This window comes from Dipodomys merriami, unplaced genomic scaffold, assembly GCF_024711535.1.
Source record: "Dipodomys merriami isolate MVZ:Mamm:240054 unplaced genomic scaffold, mDipMer1.0.p SCAF_17, whole genome shotgun sequence".
Taxonomy (NCBI): Eukaryota; Metazoa; Chordata; class Mammalia; order Rodentia; family Heteromyidae; genus Dipodomys; species Dipodomys merriami.
In genome coordinates, this window is record NW_027203048.1 from 9,558,090 (window position 1) to 9,582,773 (window position 24,684).

Consider the following 24,684-nt stretch of genomic DNA (forward strand, 5'->3'; position numbering starts at 1 on the left):
TTTTTGGTGATTAATTGGAGATAAGACTCTCAGAGACCTCCTACCCCAGCTGATTTTGAACTGTGATACTCATCTCAGCCTCCTGAATAGCTAGGATAACATATATGAGCTACCAGCATGAGGCTTGTCTATTATTTTTTAAAAAATAACTTGGGATGAACTAGTGGGTTTTCTATTAAGTTCAAGTTACCTTGTTTCCTCTTTTTTTTCTTTTTAGTACTAGAGTTCCAACTCAAAGCCTTACATTTGTTCAACTGTACTCTACCATTTTGAACTGTGACTCTAGCCCTGCTTTGTTCTAGTTATTTTGGAGATGGAGTCTCATGGACTTTTTTTCTGCCAGGGTTGGCCTCAAAGCATGATCCTCTGGATCTCAAGTCCCTGAGCATAAGCCAACCAGCACTCAGCTTTCAGTGAGAGTTATCACGGACAATATTTAACACTTATAGAGCCAGGTCTATAGGTCCCTGAATACAAAATACAGAGGTTTAAATCTGTGAAACATACAAATCAGGAGGAAATTACCCTGTGCAAAGAGCTGCAAAAGGTTCTTTTGTTCTTTATCTGTGCTCTAGAAACCTGTCATTGCTAGCCTTTCCTTGACTTTACCGAGGCCAAGACCTGGACATAATCCTTTGCTTTCCCAGACCCTGCACTCACCTAGAGAGAGCAGCTGCCCCATAAAGTCTTTGTTGAGTGAAGGAATAAGTGTCACTACTGTTTGTGGGGCTCTATACTCAGTGGATGTCAGAAGGGGTGCTTTACAATAGAGTTGAATCAGAAAAGGAGACAAGTCCCCACCCTGGCAGCAGCCCCTTGTAGTGCCTGATTTATGAAGGACTCTCCTCTGATTGAAAAGGATTCACAGGGCTGGGAAGGTGGCTCAGTGGTAGAGTGCTTGCCTTGCATGCATAAGGCCCTGGGTTCGATTCCTCAGCACCACATAAACAAAAAAGAAAAAAGCTGGGGCTGGAAAGGTGGCTCAGTGGTAGAGCACTTGCCTTGCATGCATGAGGCCCTGGGTTCGATTCCTCAGAACCACATAAGCAGAAAAAAAAAGCCGGAAGTGATGCTATGGCTCAAGTGGTAGAGCACTAGCCTTGAGCTGAAGAGCTGAGGGACAGCACCCAGGCCCAGAGTTCAGGCCCCACGACCGGACCCAAAAAAAAAAAAAAAAAGAAAGAAAGAAAAAAAAAAAGAAAAAAGCTGGAAGTGGCGCTGTGGCTCAAGTGGTAGAGCTTTAGCCTTGAGCTGAAGAGCTGAGGGACAGCGCCCAGGCCCAGAGTTCAGGCACCACGACCGGACCCCCCCCCAAAAAAGAAAAGGATTCACAGGTCCTAGTCCTATGGCTGCAATCCAACTTCTGCTTACCCCCTCAGCCTCAAATCCTCCATGAAATCCCTTCTCCATTCTCTCTGGCATTTTCAGGGAACCTCTCCTCTGCACAGACCTCTCCCCCAGAGATTCATTTTTTGGGGACTCAGGTGTTTCTGCTGTTAAGTAATGATGGATGAGGACTCCTAAACCCACCTTAAGAAGCCTGGCTGGGGTTGCAGGAGAGGAGGTTGGCCTTGGGGACACAGTCCTATGAGCCTATCCACTGAAGCAGGTGGCCTGCAGATCTCCCTGAGGGGTTGACACATCCACTCCTAATCCACAGGCTGCAAAGTAGACCCTTGGAAGACTGCACTGGTAGGGCTCACAATAGCCAAGACCAGATGTACGGATGCTCCCTGGCCTGTGTGTGGGATCATACCTGCCCACTCTAGCTGAGCCCTAGAAAGAAAATGTAGTCAGACACTCCCAAATTGGACTCTGAGAGCTCCCCTGAACCCTGCAGCTTATGCTTTGCTAATGAAATGGGAAATCCCATCCTTACAAACTTCTGTCCTCTTGCAAGTTAACCCTTATGGCATCAAGACCTTCCTGAAGCAGCTAAGTATAGTCAGATCACCATTCCATACACTGAACTAACCCAGTGGTTATTGTCACTAGCAGACAAAGATATACAAATAATAAGTACAAATAATAAGTAATAATATGCAGTTTACAAACAATAAGCATACTGAATTGTTACAACTGAATGTAGCTTGAATGCTCCCTGTCAATTAACCAAACATTATCACCAACAAACCCCTCCCAGATACTGCTTCCCACCAAGAGTACCCATCATTCTGACCTACAGTATTATAAAATTTGCTGAGTGTAATGGCTCAAGCCTAGCTCCTTGAGAGGTAGAGATTGGGGGATCGTGGTTCAAGGTGCTCACCTATCATCCCAAAGACAAAGGGAAGCACAAACAGGATCACAGAACCAACACAGAAAGGAACTAGCAGAGTGGCTCATGGTATAGCACCTGGAACAGGCACAGGGCCCTGAGTTCAAACTCCTGTCCTGCCTGTCCCCCTCAAAAAAATTAACATTTTTTTGGGGGGCCCAGTTGTGGGGCCTGAATTCTGGGCCTGGGCGCTGTCCCTCAGCTCTTCAGCTCAAGGCTAGCACTATACCACTTGAGCCACAGCGCCACTTCTGGCTTTTTTCTTTTTGCTTATGTGGTGCTGAGGAATCAAACCCAGGGCCTCATGCATGCAAGGCAAGTGCTCTACCACTGAGCCACCTTCCCAGCCCCAAAATTAACATTTTTTATGTAGTAGGTTGATATATACTTCACATACACATTTTACCTATTTAAAATGTGAGTCAGTAGTTTTTAGAATCTTTATCATAGATTTTGTGTATGAGTGTGGTCGTATTGGCACAGTATTAAATAGTATTAAACTCAGAGCCTGAGCTCTGTGTCTTACATTCTACCACTTGAACCACAGTTCCACCTCTGGCTTTTTGGGTGGTTAATTGGAGATAAGCGTCTCATGGACTTTCTTGTCTAAGCTAACTTCTAACTTAGCCTCCTGAGTTGCTAGAATTACAAGCATGAACCACTGGTTCTTGGCCATAGATTGGTTTTGATTATTTATGTAATTGAAACCAAGCAGTATATTCCCTTAGGTTGAAGTATTTGTCCATATTGTTTTGTTTTTTGTTTTCTGGGGGGTGGGAGGGAGTCAGTTGCGGGGCCTGAGCTCTGAGCCTATGCACTGTCCCTCAGCTCTTCAGCTCAAGGCTAGTGCTCTACCACTTGAGCCACAGTGCCAATTCCAGCTTTTTCTGTTTATGTGGTGCTGAAGAATTGAACCCAGGGCCTCATACATGCAAGGCAAGCACTCTACCACTGAGCCACCTTCCCAGCTGTCCATATTGTTGTGTAAATACCAGTGGGCAATTGGGCCTTGCCAGTTTGGGGTTCACATACACTATTGCTATGAATTTTTTTTTTTTTGGTCGGTTGTGGGGCTTGAACTCTGGGCCTGGGCGCTGTCCCTCAGCTCTTCAGATCAAGGTGAGCACTCTACCGCTTGAGCCACAGCGCCACTTCCGGTTTCCTAGTGGTTTTATTGGAGATAAGAGTCTCACGGACTTTCCTTCCCGAGCTGGCTTTGAACCGCGATCCTCAGATCTCGGCCTCCTGAGTAGCTAGGATCACAGGCGTGAGCCACTGGCACCCGGCTCTATGAATTTTTTTTGTACATGTCTTGGCAAACATGTATGTATGCATTTAAAAAACTTTTGTATTGTTATTATAAAGGTGATGTACAGAGGGGTTACAGTTACATAAGTCAGGTAATGAGTACATTTCTTTATGGACAATGTTACCCCTTCCCTTGCTATCTCCCAGTTTTCTCCTCCTATCTCCACCCACAAGCTATATAGTTCATTTTGAGTACCATTGCTGCATTTGTTTACCCTTGGTTCCTCCATCTCTGTGCCCCCACCCTCCCAAAGACAAAGAAATGAACAAACAAGACAAAAAGAAAAAAAAAAACAATGAAGGAATAAATCTTGTTTCCATTTCCTGGAGTTCATTTTTTTTTTTTTTTTTTTGTCAGTCATGAGGCTTGAACTCTGGGCTTGGGCGCTGTCCCTCAGCTCTTCAGCTCAAGGCGAGCGCTCTACCACTTGAGCTACAGCGCCACTTCTGGTTTTCTAGTGGTTTATTGGAGATAGGAGTCTCACCGGTCTTTCCTGCCCGGGCTGGCTTTGAACTGCAATCCTTAGATCTCAGCCTCCTGAGTAGCTAGGATTACAGGTGTGAGCCACTGGCACCCAGCTTGGAGTTCATTTCAATAAATATTATTTTATGTGATCAGAGGCACATAGGCATTGTGCATTGTGCCTTTGTGTTCCCTAAGAATATACTTCGTTGGTCTCATTGTGTGTGAATGCCTAGAGTCCTATATAATTTATTATGTTGCATACACATTTTGTGCGCATGCAATTGCTGGGTTATTATATAGTCCAAGTGTGTTGAGGTTTAGTAGATTCTGCCAAATAGTTTTCCAAGCTAGTTGTGACAATTTATACTCCCAGCAAAAGCATAAGAGAGCCCACAGTGTTTAATATCACTGTGATTCTAATAATCGCATTATTCTGTCCTGAGGTTCCTTCTTTATGCTCAGGCCTTGTACCAAAAATTATAGTTTGCTGGTTGCTGTCCTTGCTTGTGGGACATGTTTAGTCCAGGGCCACATCTCACTGTCACGGCGCTATTTACCAGCCTCACAGAGGGCAGGCTGGCCTTTTCTGTCTTCCATTCCACATTGTCTTCTGCAGGGGCCTCATTAGCTAGGACTGACAGGTTTTCCCCTCACAGCTTTCAGGTCTTCAGAGCAAATGAAGCACTCTGCACACAAATCCTTGTGAAAGGTGGTGGGTAACTCGATATTTTCTAGGCTTCTCATCCACAGGAGCAGACGCCTCCAGAAAACATCCAAAGGCCTTCATGGGATTAAAGACCCAGATCTCTCAGTTTCTGTAGGTTTGAGTTGCCTCAGGCACCCCCATCCCATGTCAGGAACTAGTTGTGAGGAATTTAGATCGCAGTCTAAACAGCCATCCTGGTTGTTAGTGTCACCTAAAGAGACTCTTAGTTATCTCCATCCTCTGAGTAACTATTTCTTGTCCTCCTACCCAGCCCTTTTACTCTTCTCTCAGTAGACCCAATACAGTTTTGCTCAGGCCTCCACCCCAACAAGGAACTTCCCGTTGTTCCTCCCTCAATTCCTGCATTTCTTTTCCACCTTACTGTTCCTACATTAAATACTTTGGCTCCCGACTTTGGACTTCCACTAGTTACTCCCCAGGTATAAAATCTCAGGAGAGAAAATGCCCCCATGTTGAGGTGCTGGCTGATGGGGATGTGTGGGTTTAATTAGTCTCAGCACCTTAGCACTTGTGGAGGGGCTCTGCATCCTGAGAGACTGTGACCAGCTTGCTTAGCTCATGCCAAAAAGGCTGATTCATGTTAAGCAGCTGGGTTTATAATAGAACAATAATCCGGAGGAAAAGCTCACTAAGTGATTAGCCAGGAGAGAAGGAGGGATCAAGTTGCATCTCTTTGTGCTTGTCAGGCAGATCCAGCAGGTCTTGAACCCTGCATGCCATCTCAGCTTTTGCTGCTTGTTGATTTGGAAAAAAAATATAACAGTTGAAAGCCTGTCTTTGCTGGTCTCCATGTAGGTCTCCATTGTGTTAGGTCTGAAGGGATGTTTCTTGAGCACTTTAGTGTCAGGCTCTGCCTGGCGCCCCTGTCACAGTCTGGTCACTTGATTCAGCCAGATCCACTTGATCATCCTACCCCAGCACCACTTCCCCCATACCCTGCAGCCTGCCGGCCAGAAGCAGGACTACTTATTTTCTAATAACACAGACCTCATTCTAGAAGACAGCCATTCTCTGCAGCGTACAAAGGGGAGGAGGGAGAATGAAATCTAGGGACCCAACTGCATTGGCAAATATGTGAGATTTCAGTCCAGTTGTGGGGCCTTGTGCCAGGACTCAGCTAACTGTATATAGAACTTGCATTTGTTATAACAAGACTGCCATTAACTAAAGTGCTCTCATTGCCAAATGAAAAATAGCAGAATCACTTTATTTTAAATGATAGGTGCCAACTAGGTGTTGGTGGCTCACGCCTATAATTCTAGCCACTCAGGAGTCTGAGATCTGAGGGTCGCAGTTCAAAGCCAACCCAGGCAGGAAAAGCCATGAGATTTATCTCCAATTAACTACAGAAAAAGCTGGAAGTAGAGCTGTGGCTCAAGTGGTAGAGTGTTATTCTTGAGCAAGAAGCTCAGGGACAGCACCCAGGCCTGGAGTTCAAGCCCCAGAACTGACACACACACACACACACACACACACACACACACACACACAAACACACACACACACACACACACACACACACACACACACACACACACGCTCAGGGACAGCACCCAGGCCTGGAATTCAAGCCCCAGAACTGACACACACACACACACACACACACACACACACACACACACACACACACACGCTCAGGGACAGCACCCAGGCCTGGAGTTCAAGCCCCAGAACTGACACACACACACACACACACACACACACACACACACACACACACACACACACACACACACATGTATAGGTGCCAGACCTTTTCTATTGACAGAAGGGACACAAATGTATAAATGAAAAAAAAAAAATCTCCCAATGTGTCTTTGCTGCCCCCCTTCCCTTCAAAAATATTTTAAGAACTGCAGTCTAGGCCAATGGTTTTCAACCCTTGGAAGCAAATTACATTAGAACCATTTGGGGAATTTCTAACAGATGCCAGTGTCAGGCCCTAGCCAGACCAATTAAATCCGTGTCTCTAGGCAGCCTCCTCCCCCATCAGTGTTTCTTAAAGCATTTCTGGTGATTCTAACCACAAGTGGGAAGATTGTTCGGGCACTTTCTTGCCTGTTTGGAGTGGCCCAGGGCCCTGGTTGTGCACTGGTACCCATCTGACTGTAGCCTATTTGCCTGGGCTGACATCTGAATCCTCTTTGAAAGTGTGGGCCTGCTTCGCCTTACCCTTGCCAGTCATACTTGCTTCTTTCTTTTAATTTACACTCCAGGCCCCCAACCCCAGCCTGGGCCTCCAGACCCTGTGCTTGCTAAGCATTCCTGACACAATACCCATGGAAGTGATGATGGAGAGAGAAGTTGGCAGTGTACAGCTGTCATCAGAGGACTGGCTGGGGCTTACCTATTTCTTGGAGACCCAGTCACAGAGATAGCCCCCCAGGAACTCAAAATCAGCACAGAGGATCTTACAGTCAGCCTGCAAGAAGCTAAATCCTAACCAGAAGAATGTTGTTCAGCATGGGATCAGCCTAGGGGACACTCAGTGGCATAGACTAGGATGGCCTGTCACATCCAATCCCTGATAGAGGGCCATGATTCCCCCCCTTTTCCTTTCCAGAGGATCTTATCTGGAAGGGTCCATGCCAGGCTAACATATGAACTCCCTGTGGTGCCCAGTCCTACCAAGGATTCTATTTTCCTCTAGGCACAGTGTATTTGCCTCTAAAATGGGCTGTCTTTGGATTAAATCTTTAAGTGTTGCTCACTTTCTCCCCACCCCCTCTCTCTTTGGTCAGTCGTGAGGCCTGAACTCTGGGCCTGGGAGCTGTCCCTCAGCTCTTCAGCTCAAGACTAGCTCTCAGGGGCTAGGAAGGTGGCTCAGTGGTAGATCGCTTGCCTTGCATGCCTGAGGCCCTGGGTTCTATTCCTCAGCACCACATAAGTAAAAAGAAAAAAGCCAGAAGTGGCGCTGTGGCTCAAGTGGTAGATTGCTAGTCTGGAGCTGAAGAGCTAAAGGACAGTGCCCAGGCCCAGAGTTCAGGCCCCACGACCAGACTCCCCCCCCCCCAAAAAAAAAAAAGAGAGAGAGAGAGAGAGAGACTAGCTCTCTACCACTTGACCCACTTCCGGTTTTTTTTTTTTTTTTTTTTTTGCTTATGTGGTGCTAAGGAATGGAACGCAGGGCCTCATGCATACAAGGCAAGCACTCTACCACTGAGTCATCTTCCCAGCCTCTCTTTCTTCTCTTGACTCCAGTTTCTGTCTACTTCTGTTAATTCTGGCCAAAATAATCATTCCTGTCTTTAAGCACTTCACTAACACTTTTGCTTACAAAAGTCTAGACTCATGTAGTCCTGCTTGTTAGTTGACATTCCTAAGTCTAGAAAGTTCTTCATTCCTGCTAAAAGCTGGCAGGAACTTTTGAAATCACAGAATCCCACCCTCCCATTGCTAGGAGACCCAGAGAAGATGAACGAGTTGCCCCCAGTACTGGAGCCAACTGATGTCTTTACCAGCCCCTTCAGGGTCTCCTTAAACACTAGGACTGAATAGTTATCCCTTCAGACAGCGTGTGACCTTATAGCTGCATGCAAATACTTGGCACTCTGTGGCTGTCAGTCAGCTTGCTGGATGAAGGCTTTATGAACTGACACACATCAAAGCATAAGCACATCCAAGATGGCAGCTTCTTGATGAAGCACTGGTCCCCCCATAGGGTTAACGAAGATGTTAGTGCCTTGGGGCTAAACAGTTCATACTATTATAAACGATGCTTATAAGGGTTAATGAGGTGGGGCATGACAAGTACTTCTCCCAGAGGTTAGTACAGAATACACAGATGATAAATGTTAACCCCCTAATAGGGTCAGCCTACTTCCACTCCAGCCCATCTGCCTTCCTGAGAAAGGATCCACCTACTTGGTGTTTCACAATGAGATTACTCCATTGTCCTCTATTACCTATGTTCCTGTTCTGCCATCCTGATAACCCCAGCTGGCTTCTCTCTGGCTTAGCTGTACTGGCTGGGGTCAGCATAGTGGGCTTTGCTGTCCACTTTCCTCTCTAGGATACTAACAGTTATGATCAAGAACACTAAAAATGCTTCATGATGTGAACCCTCACACAGCCACCTGGAGACAACTCTCTACCTTCCCAGTCATGTCTAGTCCACTTGCAAGGGACTTGTTTTCCTTTGTGTCACTAATTACTGCAACCATAACAACTTGAAACACCCATTTATTAGCATTTATTACCACCACCAAAATGTCACTGGGCTGTATTTTCAGCTGGAATTCAAGGTCTCCTGCCAAACTTGTATGGTTATGGCAAAATTAAGGGCTTTTGTTTTTGTTTTGTGATACTAGGATTTGAACTTAGGTGCTCTACCACTTGAATCACACCCTTGGCTCTTTGCTTTTTTTTTGTTTTGTTTGCTTGTTTTTGAGATAAAGTCCCACATTTATGTCACATCTGGCCTGGACCTCTAGCTTCCTATTAATACTTCCTGCATAGCTATGATCAATAGGTATGTGACACCATGCTCAGCTTTTTATTTGTTGGGACTGTCTCTCAGAATTTTTCCTCAGGCTAGCCTCCAACTCTGATTCTCTCGACCTCAGCCTCCCAAGTAGGATTATAGGTGTGAGCTGTTGCATGTGGCCTGTAACTCAGTTTCTAACAGTTCAGAGGCAGAGCTCCCTGTATCTTTACTGCTCTCAGCTCGGTGCTAATCTCAATTCTTTGAAGTTGCCAGCACGCCTTGCTGCACAACCTTCTCCATCTACAAAGCCAGCAACAGAGGCTGTCTTCACAAATCCCTCTCAAATCCTGGCAGCAATCTCTCCTAGCAGTAAGAGCCCTTCTCTGGATGAGCTAACCTATTAGCTGAGGCCACTGAGGGTCTGCACTTGTCTGGAAGTTATTGTGCCGTGGAGTACGATCTGGTGTTGGGTAATGTTTCTATCTTATTCATTGAGCCCTTCCCCTACTCAGCAGAAGGTGATCATACGAGGATGTGGGTCACTAGGAATCTTTTCAGAATTTTTCTTGCCACAGGAACACACACACACACACACACACACACACACACACACACACACACACACACACACACACACACACACACACACACACACACACACACACACACACACACACACACACACACACACACACACACGCGAGCGTGCGGCCATCCTGTAGACATTTTGCCTAGTACATCTCCAGTCACCAATTTTGCTTTAGCTACTTAAAACTGTTTTAGACTTTACATTTACATTTTTTGTTGTTGTTGTTGTTGGTTGTGGCCTGGGTGCTGTCTCTGAGCTTCTCTTTTTTTTTTTTTTGGGTCCAGTTGTGGGGCCTGAACTCTGCGCCTGGGCACTGTCCCTCAGCTCTTTTAGCTCAAGGCTAGCACTTTACCACTTGAGCCACAGCACCACTTCTGGCTTTTTTCTTTTTGCTTATGTGGTGCTGGGGAATTGAACCTAGGGCCTCATGCATGTAAGGCAAGCGCTCTACCACTGAGCCACCTCTCCAGCCCCTCCTTAAGCTTCTTTTGCTCAATGTAAGTGCTCTACCACTTGAGCCACAGTGCCACTTTTGGTTTTCTGGTGGTTAATTGGAGATAAGAGTCTCATAGACTTTACTTCCAGGGCTGGCTTTGAACCTCGATCCTCAGATCTCAGCCTCCTGAGTAGCTAGGATTAAGGTGTGAACCACCAGCACCCAACTACATTTACATTTTTAAATTAGTGCTCTTGGCCACCTTCATCATAGCTCTCTCTGTCTCATCCATCAAGCTGCAGCTTGAGCTCCCTGTGTTCTAAGATGTCAAGTTTGGATTTCTGAATCTTCACACTGGGCAGTTCCAGATCTGGCCTTACCCTCACTGTCCACTCCATGGCTGGCTACTTCTTGCTGCCATCCTCCTATCCCATCCATAGAACCCCTCCTTCAATACCCAGCCACCTTTGCCACACTTCCTCCACCAGATTCAACTCCAGCATCCTACTTTTTCTGCTCAGCTGTCATTTGTCATTGGAGCTTCCATGTTATTTCCCATGTTGTTTGTTTTTCATCCAGGTTGAAGATTCTAAGAGTCAGAGGCTGTGATTTATATTTAGGGATGTAACCTGTGACTCCCCACGAATTTAGAGTAGACATCCCTGTAAGGGCTGGCTGTCAGCTTAGTGTGGAAGTTCTTTGTTTTGAAGGTATTTGAACTTAGGATCTTAACACTTGCTAGGCTGAAACTCTACCACTGAATTCCTCTTCCAGCCCTGATTTTTACTGGTTATTTTTAGGATAGAGTCTTGCTTCCTTTCTAGGCATGCACTTGAGCCAAGATCTGCCCACTTTAGGCTTCTCACCTTAGCTGGGATTACAGGTTTGTGCCACTGAGTCCAACTCTTCCTCTCCCTTCCCCCCATGAAGATAGAGTCTCTGAGTTTGCTTCCTGACTGCTCTGAGCCATGATCCCCCAATCTTAGCCCCCCACCCATATAGCTTGGGATGATAGGCACATACCACTGCATACCACTAGCTATAGGTTGACAAGGGTCTCAAGAATTTTTCTTCATGGCTGGCCCTAAATGAGAATCCTCCTGATCTCAGCCTCCCAACTAGGAGGATTATAGGTGTGAGCTATGGTTGCTTTGGTGCCATGCTGGTTGAAGCAGGTTGCCCAAGTTTAACTTCAGCCCCATTGTCACTAGCTGTATGATTTGAGCAAGTTAATGTCTTTGTGTGATTCAATTTCCTTCTGGAAAATCAGGATTATAGTGGTGCATTACATGTGTGCATTCAGTTAGTATTTGTAAAGAACCTTATTAAATATATAGGCAGATTTTCGAATGTCGGTGGCTCACGCCTATAATCTGAGGTAGATCGTGTTGATTAAAGAAAAACCCATTGAGGCCGGGCGCTGGTGGCTCACGCCTGTAATCCTAGCTACTCAGGAGGCTGAGATCTGAGGATCGCGGTTCAAAGCCACCCCGGGCAGGAGAGACCGTGAGACTCCTATCTCCAATAAACCACCAGAAAACCGGAAGTGGCGCTGTAGCTCAAGTGGTAGAGCGCTCACCTTGAGCTGAAGAGCTGAGGGACAGCGCCCAGGCCCAGAGTTCAAGCCCCACGACTGACCAAAAAAAAAAAAAAAAGAAAAACCCATTGAAAACCCATTTTGCAGTTCTGTCATGAGCATACATATTAAACTCTTAAGCATTAGATTGGAACTGAGAAAAATGGATTTAATTTCTTTTTTTAATTTTTATTTATTTTTTATTGTGAAAATACTGTACAGAGGGGTTACAATTACATGGGCAAGATAATGAGTACATTTCTTATTGGATTTAATTTCTGTTAGGGTTGGTTGTGCATTTTATATTTCAGTTGTAATCAATTTCAGATAGTGTTTTCTCTCTTTTTTCAAAAGCAGTCAGTGTTACACACTTTGCAGGCATCTGGTTATTTAAAGATGTCCTGCTTCAAACCAGTTATCTTGCTTAACAAAACCTTACTGGCAACTTTCATTCTACCTCCCATTTAACTGACAGTCCAAAATGTAGGCCAGGTCTGTAATCCTTCATAGAACAAAAGTGAAGGGAAGATGTATCATTTTTTATAAAATTTTAATCTAGTATCGGAAATAACTTCCTATGCGGATCCTTCCCTCAGCTCCCAGAATAGAATATTTGCAAAGAATCTGTCAGTGCAGAGAGATCATTGCATGTTGAAATCTCAGGTTCAGAACAGAACTAGACATATCCTGTGTGCACTATGGGGGCCTTGATACACAGTACAAGAAGCTCTGCATTTTGCTCCTCTCCATTAGTTTAAAGGAAGGAAAAAGCTGGGCCACAGTGATGCTTCATGCCTGCAATCCTAGCCATTAAGGAAGCTGAGAGCTAAGAAACACAGTTCAAAGTCAGCCCAGATGGGAAAGTCTGTGAGACTCATCTACAATTAACTACCAGAAAAGCTGGAAGTGGAGCTGTGGCCCACGTGTAGAGTGCTAGCCTGAACACAAAAGCTCAGGGACAGTGCTCAGGCCCTGAGTTCAACTCTTTTAACATAATGTTCATTGAATATAATGACTGAATTTGTTCATTCTTTCTCCCTCCATTCATGTGTCCCTTTTTTGTCCTCCCCCTAGAATATGTTTTCACTTCCTGGTGTCCATTTTGATAAAGAATACATTAGTTGTTCAGTGGGGCTACACCTGTATGTTTAGAGTTTAAGAAATTGTCAAATTGGGTCAAATGATGATGATTCACACCTGTAATCCTATCTACATAGGATTCAGAGATTGGGAGGATCAAAGTCCAAGGCCAGCTGAAGCAGAAAGTTAGCACTATACCATCTCAACCAATAGCTGTGTATTTTAGCATGCACCTGTCATACCATTTATTCAGGAAGAACAAATAAGAGGTTCATGGTAAAGACTAGCCTGGGCAAAAAGCAAGATCCTATCTCAAAAATAACCAGAGTAAAAAGGGCTGGAGGAGTGGCTCAAATAATAGAGCACTAGCTTAGCAAGTATGAGACCCTGAGTTCAAATCCTAGTACCACCAAAAAATAAACTAAAAACTAAAAACAACCAAAAAACCCAGCGACTTCCCAGACTGGTTTCCAATGTGATTGCAACAGACCATAGCGCACCCAGCAGATGCTACACACTGTAAGACCTCTTTGGTCAGTCTAGATAGTTTTTGCCATTCTACCCTGAAATGGCATCTCACTGGCCTCTTAACATCCACCTGAATACCTTTACATGCCTATTTGACTCTACATTTTGGTGAGGTGACTATTGATACTTTTTTGCCCATTTTTTAATTCATTTGTTGACCTGGTTTGTGTCAGAATACAAATGTTATTTATATACCCTAATTACAAGACCTTTGTCGGATATGTTTTGCAAATATTTTCTTCCAGTCTGTTACTTAACCTTTTCTTTTTTCTTTTTCTTTTTTTTGAAAGTTCTGGAGATTAAGCTGAGGGCCTTATGCTTTGTAAGCAGGCATTCTGCCACTGAGCCATGCCTCCTTTTGCCTTGGTTATTTCTGAGGTAGGGTCTTGTTTTTCTATACCTAGGCCAGCCTGGGCTGCAATCCTCCTACTCATGCATTCCTTTGTCACTAGGGATGACAGGCATGTTCCACCATACCCAGCCATTGATTGGGATGGAGCCTCTCAAACTTTCACATCTGGGAAAGCCTCAAACAGAGATCCCTCAGTCTTCACCTCCAATGTAACTAGGTTCGAGCCACTGTGCTGGCTAGCCTTTTTTTCAACAGTGACATTTTTTGAAGTTCAGTTCCTGCATTTTTTTTGGCCGATTTATTTTTCATTCTTTTTGTGGTATACACAAGAAGTTTCATGCAATCCAAAGTCACTAAGATATATTCTGCTTTAATCTATATTCTGTTGCTAGAGCTAAATGCACAAACTGGGTAATTTAGAAAGAATACAGGCTTGTCTGGCCCATAGTTTTGGAGTCCAAGGGCATGGTGCCAGCATCTGGTGAGGGACTTCTTGTATCACAACATTGCACAAGGCATCACATGGCAAGACAGAGCAATTGTGCTAGCTGTAGTTTCTCTTGCTCTTCTTTTAAAGCTACTATGCCATCATGGGGGGTTTCATCCCCATGGTTTCATTTAGTCCCAACTATTTTCTCCTTCCTCTAAAACAACACCATATGAATTTAAGGATTAAACTTCCAGCATATGGATTCATTTGTTCATTTTTGAGATACAGTCTTGCTATATAGCACAGGCTGATCTCAAATTTACTATCCTTCTGGTTCTACCTCCCAAATGCTGGGATGCTGGGATCATAGGAGCATTCCACAAAACATAATGTTTTCCCTTAAAACATTCAAACCATTACAGTTTTCTTCTAGAAGATTTACAGTTTTAGCTCTTACAATAGATCTATGATGTGTTTTTTTTATATAGCCTATGATTAATGTTCAATTGCATATGGTTATCCAATTGTTTCAATACTTGTTAAAAAGTTTATCCTACCAGTCAGGTGCCAGTGGCTCATGCTTCTAATCCCAGCTACTCAGAAGGCTGAGATCTGAGGATTACAGTTCAAAGCCAGCCCTGGCAGGAAAGTCCATGAGACTTATCTCCAACAAATTACTCAGAAAAAGCTGGAAGCAGAGCTGTGGCTCAAGTGGTAGAGCACTAGCCTTGAACAAAAGAAGGTCAGAGACAGCATCCAGACTGGCAAAAGAAAAAGTTTATCCTTTGTCAAAGTCAATTGACTATATGAGTGTAGGCCTATTTCTGGACTATCTTTTCTGTCTCGTCTTCTCCTACCCTGCCCCCCATCCCCACCCTTCTGCCTAGTGCCAGAGTTTGAACTTATGGCCTTGTACCTGCTCAGCTTGCTTACTTGGCTGCTGTTCTGTCACTTGAATCATGCCTTCAGCCAGGCTCTTTGCTGGTTATTTTGGAGTTGGAGTCTGATGGACTTTTTTTTTTTTTTTGGTCGGTTGTGGGCTTGAACTCTAGGCTTGGGCACTGTCCCTGCGCTCTTTAGCTCAAGATGAGTGCTCTACCGCTTGAGCCACAGTGCCACTTCCCGTTTTCTAGTGGTTTATTGGAGATAAGAATCTCATGGACTTTCCTGCCCGGGCTGGCTTTGAACCGTGATCCTCAGATCTCAGCCTCCTGAGAAGCTTAGATTACAGGCATGAGCCACCGGTGCCCGGCTTCTAATGGACTTTTATGTCCAGGTTGTCTTCAAGCCACAATTCTCTGGATGTCAGTCTCCTGTTAGCTAGGATTATAGATGTGAGCCATCTATACCAGCTTATACTCTCTTGGTGATTGAAGCTTTAAGTCTTGAAAGCAAGTAATGTAAGTTTTCCAACTTTGTTCTCCCTTTTCTAAGTTATCTATCACAAGTTGTCCTCACAAGCCACCATATTTAGGTCAGCTGTAAAGCACAAGTTTTGAGAACTGGGAACCAAGTGCTAACTGAGTGCTTGGAAAAGCTTAGTCCCATGTGAACGCGTGATGCCATGTGGGAGAGTCCATTCTGCATCCTCTTTGCCTTACATTAGGGTCAGTGGAGAGTGAGGATGCGTGGGCAGGGAGAGCCTAAGCAGACGAGATTGGGATCAAACTTTTAACTGGACTGAAATTCTCACCACAGAGTCATTGTCACTCTCTCCCTTCTCTCCTTCCATTGGTTTTCTAGTCTTTTCGGTACCCTTTCTGTTCACCGGGCCTGGGCTGGCTTCTCTTTTAACTCTCACTTTGCCAGGCATAACTTGCCCTAGGATTTTGTGTTTGGGAGATCCCTGTGGGTCTAAATTGAATTTCCAGACTTAGTGGCCCTCGAAGAGTATTTCCCAGCCATGTGGGAAAGACAGTGTTCAGAAGGAGCATGGTTATCCTGACAGGCTCAGGATTCCAGACCCCTGCTGCCACCTGACACCTGCATCTCCCCCAGGACCTGAAGTTTCCCTTCTGTTCCCCATGCTGCCTGCTTCTGCATAGGGGTGCATCTGAGATGCCAGGCCTGGTCCTTGGGCCCACTGATGAGAGCACCTTGATAACTGCTTTATACCAGTTCTGTCTTTGCAGCCCCATGAGTCAGGCAGGACTGATCACCCTTCCTTCGTAGGTGAGGGGCTGGGTCTCAGACGCGAAATAACCTTCAGGTCTGCCTCAACTCCTGTTCTCCAACTCCATTTTAAGAAGGCCCCCTGGCAGCTTCACACACCGTCACTGCTGGGCTTTAAGATTAAAATGAAGATCTCAACAATATTGAAACAGATGAGGGATGGAGAGCAAGTGGGGTTACATGTGTTCATTTTGGATTATTCATCAGTGCCTCCTCTTTAGCATCTGTGGTCAGCCTGGACTCCTATTAAACATCATGTGGCAGCCTACTGGCCCGTAAACATTCCCACTTTGGGGCTGGAAGGAGCTTTGCTAAGGAGGTGGGTGACAAAGGGCCTCTCTGTGCAGCTTTATTTTAGAATGGTTTCCCCAGGCTCCCTGGCTTCTCAGATGCTGGCAGCCCAGCTCCCTCTGCCACACGGCTCCCTTTGAGGATCGTCTCCAGTTGCCATGGCAACTGCAAGTCGGGAGACCGTCTGCGCAGCGCTGGGGCTTTGTATTAAACACAATGAATTTAAATTGTATGCTCGGCAGTGAAGATAATCATTCTGGATCAGAGAGAAGCCTTGGCTCCTTATTTCATAATTTTAAATGTTGGCACAATTCTCATTCTTAGCCCTGTAATTCAAGCCTCAGCCACACCCTACCCTTCTGTGACTGAACTGCAGCTAAGTCCCTCTTCTCCTGAACTCTTCTCTATCCTTTGAGGAGTCTGGAGCTGGGGACCCCCTCGATCAGGCCAGGCTACCCCAAGCTCAGGAAGGAGCAGCTATTGTAAAGAAGCCTGAGCTGTAGTCAGATGGACCATCATTCAGCTGTCTGTGTCTGACATCCTCTGAACTTGTTTTCTTATGTGTAAAAGGAGAAGAGTAACCCCTTTCCTACAGAGTCGTTTTAAAAATGTTTCACACTTTTCCAGTCTTAGTATGCATTTATATGGGATTAAGCACATGCACTTTGTTGTATAACCATCTTCTGAGATTTTCATCTTTCCAAATGAAGCTTAGTTCCCACTAGATACTAACTTTTGGTACCCCCTTCCCTCCCCATAACTACCATTCCACATTCTGTCTCTTTGAATCTGATTACTCAAGTGGAATCCTACAGTATTTGTTCTTTTAACTGGCTTGTTTCACTTAGTATAATGTCTTCAAGGATCATGTTGGAGCAAGTGCCAGAATTTTCTTCCTTTTTCAGGCAGAATAATATTCCCTTTATGTATCGGCTACATTTTACTTACCCATTCATCCACAGATGGACAGTTGGTTACTTCCACCTTTAGCTATTATCACTGCTATGAACATGAGCGCACCTGTAACTGAGTCTGTGCTTTTAATCACAAAGCCATATGGAGGATCAAATAAGACAATGCCTTAAGAACACTACACATAGTAAGCCACCAATAAGCCACCAATAAACATTCATAAACCCAGGAACTTCTGCCCCTGTGGCCTGATGACTTCAGTGAGAGTAATATCACTTTATGCTAGCCCCCGGGTTGTCTGATCTGCCATGTCTGGGAAATTAATTCATCATAGAGTTTAAAGAAAATGTCTGAACCATAGAAACTTGTACCATGTCTCACTCTAAAAACCAAGGATGCTCTCGTATTCCTACTACCAATTGATATTCATGGATTCCTAGTTTCAAAATGAAAACTGTCAGGGCTGTTGTATATTCTTTCTTGTCAATGGTCTATTTTAAGCACTCCCCCTCCGGGAAGCCCAGAAGCTGGAGATGGAGATGCCCCAGGCTAGAGGCTTGGTACTTTGACTGACAGAGCAGCTGCAAACATACCTGTTCTCAGATCTCTGGAGGGTGTGGGGTTGGGTGTATACATATACTTGGTTGGCAGCCCTTGATGGTCCCTAAAAATGTGGGAAGATGGCAATGTCTGCCACACACAGTGGTGGTGGAAATCCAAGAAGGGGGTACTTTCCTGCATTACCATTCTGAGTGTTCTGTGTATGCAATACAAAGGGTTATAGGGCCTTGGGTTGATTTGCAATTCCAGGCAAATTCTCCCTTGGGCTGATTTCATCCAAAATTTTCCATGGAGAATATAACCCTTGCTGCCCTGGAGTCCTTCAAAGTCCTCCAGACTTTGGAACCATCTTTCCCCACTGGGTCCTCTGCAATGAACCTTTCCAGTTTTTTTCTCTCTCTCCCTCCCTCCCTACCTCCCTCCCTTCCTTCCTTCCTTCCTTTCTTCCTTCCTTCCTTCCTTCCTTCCTTCCTTCCTTCCTTCCTTCCTTCCTTCCTTCCTTCCTTCCTTCCCTTCCCTTCCCTTCCCTTCCCTTCCCTTCCCTTCCCTTCCCTTCCCTTCCCTTTCCTTCCCTTCCCTTCCCTTCCCTTCCCCTCCCTCCCTCCCTCCCTCCCTCTCTCTCTCTCTCTCTCTCTTTCTTTCTTTCTCTCTCCCTCCCTCCCTCTCTTTCTTTCTTTCTCTTTCTCTCTCTCCCTCCCTCCCTCTCTCTCTTTCTTTCTTTCTTTTCTTTCTTTCCCCTTCCTTCCTTCCTTCCTTCCTTCCTTCCTTCCTTCCTTCCTTCCTTCCTTCCTTCCTTCCTTCCTTCCTTTCCTTCCTTCCTCCCTTTCCTTCTTTCTTTGTGTCAGCTTTTTCGCCCAAGGCTGGTGCTCTACCATTTGAGCCACAGCACTACTTCCAGCATTATGATGATTGAGTGGAGATGAGTCTCATGGGCTTTTTGCCCAGGCTGGCTTCAAACCTCATTCCTCAGATCTCAGCCTCCCAAGCAGCTAGGATTACAAACATGAGCCATTGGAGGCATGACCCAGCCTTTCCAGATTTTTGCAGATGATTTTTGCTGCTCTAGCCCTGCTGTCTGCACAACTAGGTGAGAGCTAACAACTTTTTCATAGAGGAATTTGAGCAAGGGAAGGTGCTAGAAGCCCTTGCCTGGCTGGCCTCCTCTTTACTACATATGACCTGACTACTTGGTCATAGGTCCTTATTAACAAGGGAGAGAGGTAGAAATTTTCCCAAGAATCTTAGAAATGTCTCAGAGTTCCTCTCAGCAGCCACTGCTGCAGGGGGTGTGATGAGCACCTGAGCAGAAGCCTGGTTAGGCAGAAGCCAGGGCTTCCTAAGCAAATGTGCTCACTGTCCCTGAGATGCAGAAGGGGCCCTGGTCTGCTTGTCTGCGGGGGGGGGGGGGGGGGGCGGGGGGAAGGCACCACATCTTTGCCTTTAAACTCTCCTCACTTGGAAGCCAGTGAGCCCCAGGAACATTCTTGGGCAGGAGGATAGCTTAGATTCCATGGGTCCCAAGATATTCCGGTCATCCTTTTGGAGATCACTTCCTAATCTCCCTCTTCATCTTGATTCTCCTCTATGTGGCTACCTCTCAAGGCCCTGCCACAGACTTTCTTCTCTTAGCTGCCCTCTCATTCCAGAGAATCTGACCAATGACTCTTAGGCTTTGCTGCAACCTAACATGTCTGTGCACCTCCCCACTGGGATCCTCACTTCCGCTACAGCTGCTCTTCCAGGATACCTCCTTCCATCTACCAGGACTTGCTCATCCAAACCAAAGGGCACCTCAGTGGTACGGCTATAAGTCCTGCCTCCACAGTGCTGGCATCCCCATCATCATCCTTGTCTGCAGGCACCATCAGAGAATTGAACTGCTTCACAGTTCTGGAAGTCCAAAGCTGATGGGCCAAGTTTGGTGATGGCCTCTTGCTGGCAGAACCCTGAGATGGCACAAAGCATGACATGACATGAATGTCTGTATTTTTTCTGCTCTCTCTCACCCCTCTCCCCATCTCTCTCTCTCTCTCTCTCTCTCTCTCTCTCTCTCTCTCTCTCTCTCTCTCTCACACACACACACACACACACACACACACACACACACACACAGCTGCTAGGATTCAGTCTTGAGAGCTTTATCCAGATGACCTTATCTAATCATAAACACCTCCCAGAGGTCTCATCTCTAAGTACAGTACTGTATTGTGGGATTAAGTTTCCAGCCTCTTAACATCTCACTACTAGGCTTAAATTTCAACGTATGAACCCTTGGGACACACTCAAGCTATATCCACACCAAAGCAATCTAAAATACTTACCATTTGTTTCTCAGTGCAATATCCCTCTTGAAACACTGAATTTCCTTCAAAGGCAGATATGCTTTTCTGATCACAAGCACTTCTCACACTTACTACCTTCCTCATACATCTGTATGAAAATACACTGTATGAAGTCCTTCCCCTTCCCAGTGAAAAGCCCTGGGATTGGCTCAGGCAAAAGTGCCAATCAACAGCAGAGCACAGTGTGCTTTGACCTCTGGGTCTTGAGACTGGGAGGGAAGGAACCTCAGTGAACTGTGATCAGATGGACAGCAACATGGAAGACAAAAGAGAATGAGACAAAAGAGACCTTTGTCCTGATAAAGCCAGGGAGGATTTATTTCCTCCAACAAGTCAGTTTTAAGGGGCTAGGCGTAAGTGAAATTTCCAACATGGGGACCTTCACGTGTCCACAGTGTTCTGATGATGTTCAAAAGCATAAAGAAGACATGTAGAAAAGTCTTAGGTTGGTTCTAGCATGAGGCCTTCCTCTTTGCTAAGAGTATGCCTGGAGCCTGTGTCATAAAGTAGACTGTTATTAAGTACATTGGGTGAATTTAGGGAACAAATGGAGGTGCAATTACTGGGCATCAAATAAATCCAGATTTATCCAGTACTGTGTCATAAATGTCAAAAATAAAATGACAATAGCCCTTTGAAATAGTAAAATTAGGTTCTGTGAATAATGACTATGAGTGTTGGTTAGATGAGTAATACTAATGTCCACATTAATTTAATAGAGGTGTGAACAGAGTAGGATAAATACTAAGTTCATTGCCAGGTGCCAGTGGCTCAAGCCTGTAATCCTAGCTACTTAGGAGGCTGAGATCTGAGGACTGCGGTTCAAAGCAAAATCCATGAGACTCTTATCTCCAATAAACAACCAGAAAACTGGAAGTGGCACTGTGGCTCAAGTAGTAGAGTGTTAGCATTGAGCTGAGGAGCTGAAGGACAACGCCCAGGCCCAGAGTTCAAGCCCCACAACTGACAAAAATAAATAAATAAATAATAATGTTCACGTGCACAATGAGGAAGACTTATCTGGATGGACATTTATATTTGAAAATACAAGGGCTTGGGTGGGTCGATGAGCAATTTCAGTCAGCCACCAAGTTTAGTAGGTGCCAGTGAGGCCAGCCCTTCCCTGATCTGGGAAGCACGTCTTACAAAGCTGTGATTCCCCTTCTGACCAAGGCACACCTGGGCTCAGGTGTTCAAGCACCAGGGAAAATGGGAAGTGGTTGTGAAGAAAAAAAAAACAAAAAACCAGGCTACAGAATATGGGCAATTTGATGCTTATTGGTGTCATTTAAAAGCACTTAAACATAGCAAACCATGTAAAAACAAAGAAGGAAGAAATGTCCATCAACTTGAGCTCCTCAGGAGGCTGGGTCCTGGAGGACAATAGTTCTATGCCATCCCAAAGAAAAGAGTCTTTGAGACTCCATCTTCAAAATAACAAGCTGGACTGGAAGCATGGCTCAAGTGGTAGAGCAACAGCAGAGCAAAGCAAGCTGAGCAAGCAAGCAAGAAAAGCAAGTGAGAGCGAGCCACTAAGTTCAAACACCAGTACCACCAATAAAAGTAAATGTCAGTGGTAAAATATATATTTTGCATACATAGAGCCTAGTACTACCCCCAAATTAGTAACTTTTGGTAAATATGACAAAAATATTCACATCTGTTAAAATTTAAGCAGTGGGTTCATGTGTATGATATATGTTTTATTATTTTCAAAAGCATTTTAATTGTATAAGCATGACTAAATTGTAAATTGTTTTTGTTTCTTCCACATTTATTTGTATAGTGTTTATTGTAAAAACAAACATTTTTAGTGCATATTATGAAGATAATATATTCTATTAAATAAATTTTAGAAAAGGAAAACTAACTTACTCAGAAACTCATCACCATACAACAGCCATTGTTAATATTTTGGTCTGTTTCCTCCCACTTTTCCCCCGTGTATGGGGTTGTGTGTGTTGAATCATAGTGCTAAGCATCTAAGTGTGCAGATACTGAATTCTGCCTTCTTTGTTCATTAGAGCAAAATCTTTCCATGGTATGAATTAGCCTCTGTGAACATCATCTTACTGACTTTCATTTAGAATCTTCTAGGGTTCACCTCAGCAACACTGATTTGTGCAAACAGACTTGATCACGTGACAGCTTCAGTCACATCTTCTTAAATGCAGTCCTTCTTGAAGTGTCAGGAGCAGGATGGCACAGTGCTCTGCTGAGATCTCTGCAGGGCTCTTCTGGGGGATGATGTTAACAGGGCTTGTCACATCCATGGGATCACATTCCTGTGAACACTTGTGGCAGTCAGCCTGCGTAGGGACCACACATATTTAAAAAGCTAGCTTCATGTGTGTCTTGCTGAGAGGAGGTGAGTGCTTGTATTTCCAGCATCAGGTGGGTACTCTGGCCTGTAGGGGGATTTGCTGAGCCTGTGAACTCTTGCTTGGAGACCTGAGGGAACAGCAGTACTCATAATCATAATCATATTAAATATTATTACTACTATGGTTGTTATTATTACTATTATTATTCCAGAGACCAATGTGTTCCTTCCAAATGCTCTCATGTCTGTTGACCCCGGACTTCTCTATAGAGGAAGCACATGACAGCTCCTGCATTACAGCCAGTAAGTGAAGAAGTTAAGGGCACTCTTCAGTGCTCCAGACTTCTTCCAGAACTCAGACCCAGGCAGGAAGGGCCTCTGCTCTGGGCACTGGAATCTATAGGATATTACTTAGACCTTCTGACAACTGTATGCCTTCACCACGAGGCCCAGATGCCATGTGTCTGCCCAGAGATTCCTAGCCCACTACTCAACTGCTCTGAGTCCTTGGAATTACCAAAGGGCCAGAGCCCCTCCTGGGCCTACACAAACTCAAATCTTTTATGTGGGTATGGGGGTGGGGCGGGGTCAGAGACTATGATTTTCTGCACAGTAGACACTTGTTAGCAACTTTGCAAGGGGGTAAACAAAACTTATATGTGTAGGCCATAACATGAACCCCAGTGGGAGGTATGCATTGGGGCAGGCACATAGGCTCAAAATCAAGGACAGCCCCTACCCCCCCACCCCGATAAACAAAACAAAAAAAAAAAAACCTTCTAAATGTAAACTTAATCTTCTTGGTCATTATAAAGAATGTACTTGTCAGAGTCGCAGGATAGAGTGTATTTGGTGTAATGATTTATTAACTTGATCTGTACTTTTAAATATTTAGAGATTTACCACACGAACCTCTTGCCCGAGGATCTCTAGAGTCCTGGCTCTTTTATCACACTGTGCTGTTTATAGGGTCTCTTTTTTTCCACTTAAGACTGCAGCTGTTCTGAGGAGAGTATAAAGAAAAGCAATCTAGAACCACAGAAAAATGAAACAATTCAGTGTGTAAAACCCAGAATATCAGACACCCCCATATGCATGTGTAAAAGCAAGAAATGCCTTGCAGGACAAAATAGAGTACAACCACCTGCTACGAGGATGAATCAGCCTGGCGGGATCCAGCAGAATCCAAAATAGAAGGCAGCTTGTAAGCAGCAATCTGCCTAGCACTTTCCCTTCTCTGGGTCTCTGCCGCCCCCATCCTGTTACTATATGGGTCACAGAACTACCGCCCTCTGTTGGTGGTTGCTTTAAGAAATGCAAGAAGCCAGATCATTTTGGCCCCAAGGGAGAGCAGGGAAAATATTCTCACTGCCTCAACCCACATCAGGCTCTGACTATTTGCATCTTAATTGTTGTTTATTCAGTAAACTAGGTTTTGTTGGTTTTTTTTACATGCCTTATTTCCCGTCAACATTGCTGAGTTGTGATAAAGGATTTAGTTGAGTAGAGAAACATAAAATCATTAAAATGATTTTATTGTGCTTTTTCATTTCCTATAAAAAACAGAATCTAATTTGTATAATTGAACATACTTGTCAGGACAACAATTTACCAAACTTATTCCAGAGTGATGTCTTATTTGACTTAGTTTGAATGCATAAAGAATCAGCACCTCAGGGAAGTTACCCCCAGTCAGCAGGGCAGGAACTTGAACCCAAACCTCTGACTCAGACAACTCTGAGTCAAACAGCAAGGCATGTTTTACAAAGTCAACTCACTGGGGAGCTCCCGCAAAAGCTGTCACAGTCCAGGCCCTCTGTTATTTTACTACTGATTTTGTTTGAGAGTAATACATTCACCTAAAATAGCTTTGAGACAATGCTAGTT

The 24,684-nt window shown here is 44.8% G+C and overlaps 1 protein-coding gene across 1 annotated transcript in view; it reads left to right on the top strand.

Annotated features, from left to right (window-relative positions):
• The window catches only part of Dpysl5 (dihydropyrimidinase like 5), an 82,832-nt gene that overhangs the window by 32,576 nt on the left and 25,572 nt on the right, over positions 1-24,684 (top strand). The gene's annotated exons all lie outside the window — the stretch shown is intronic.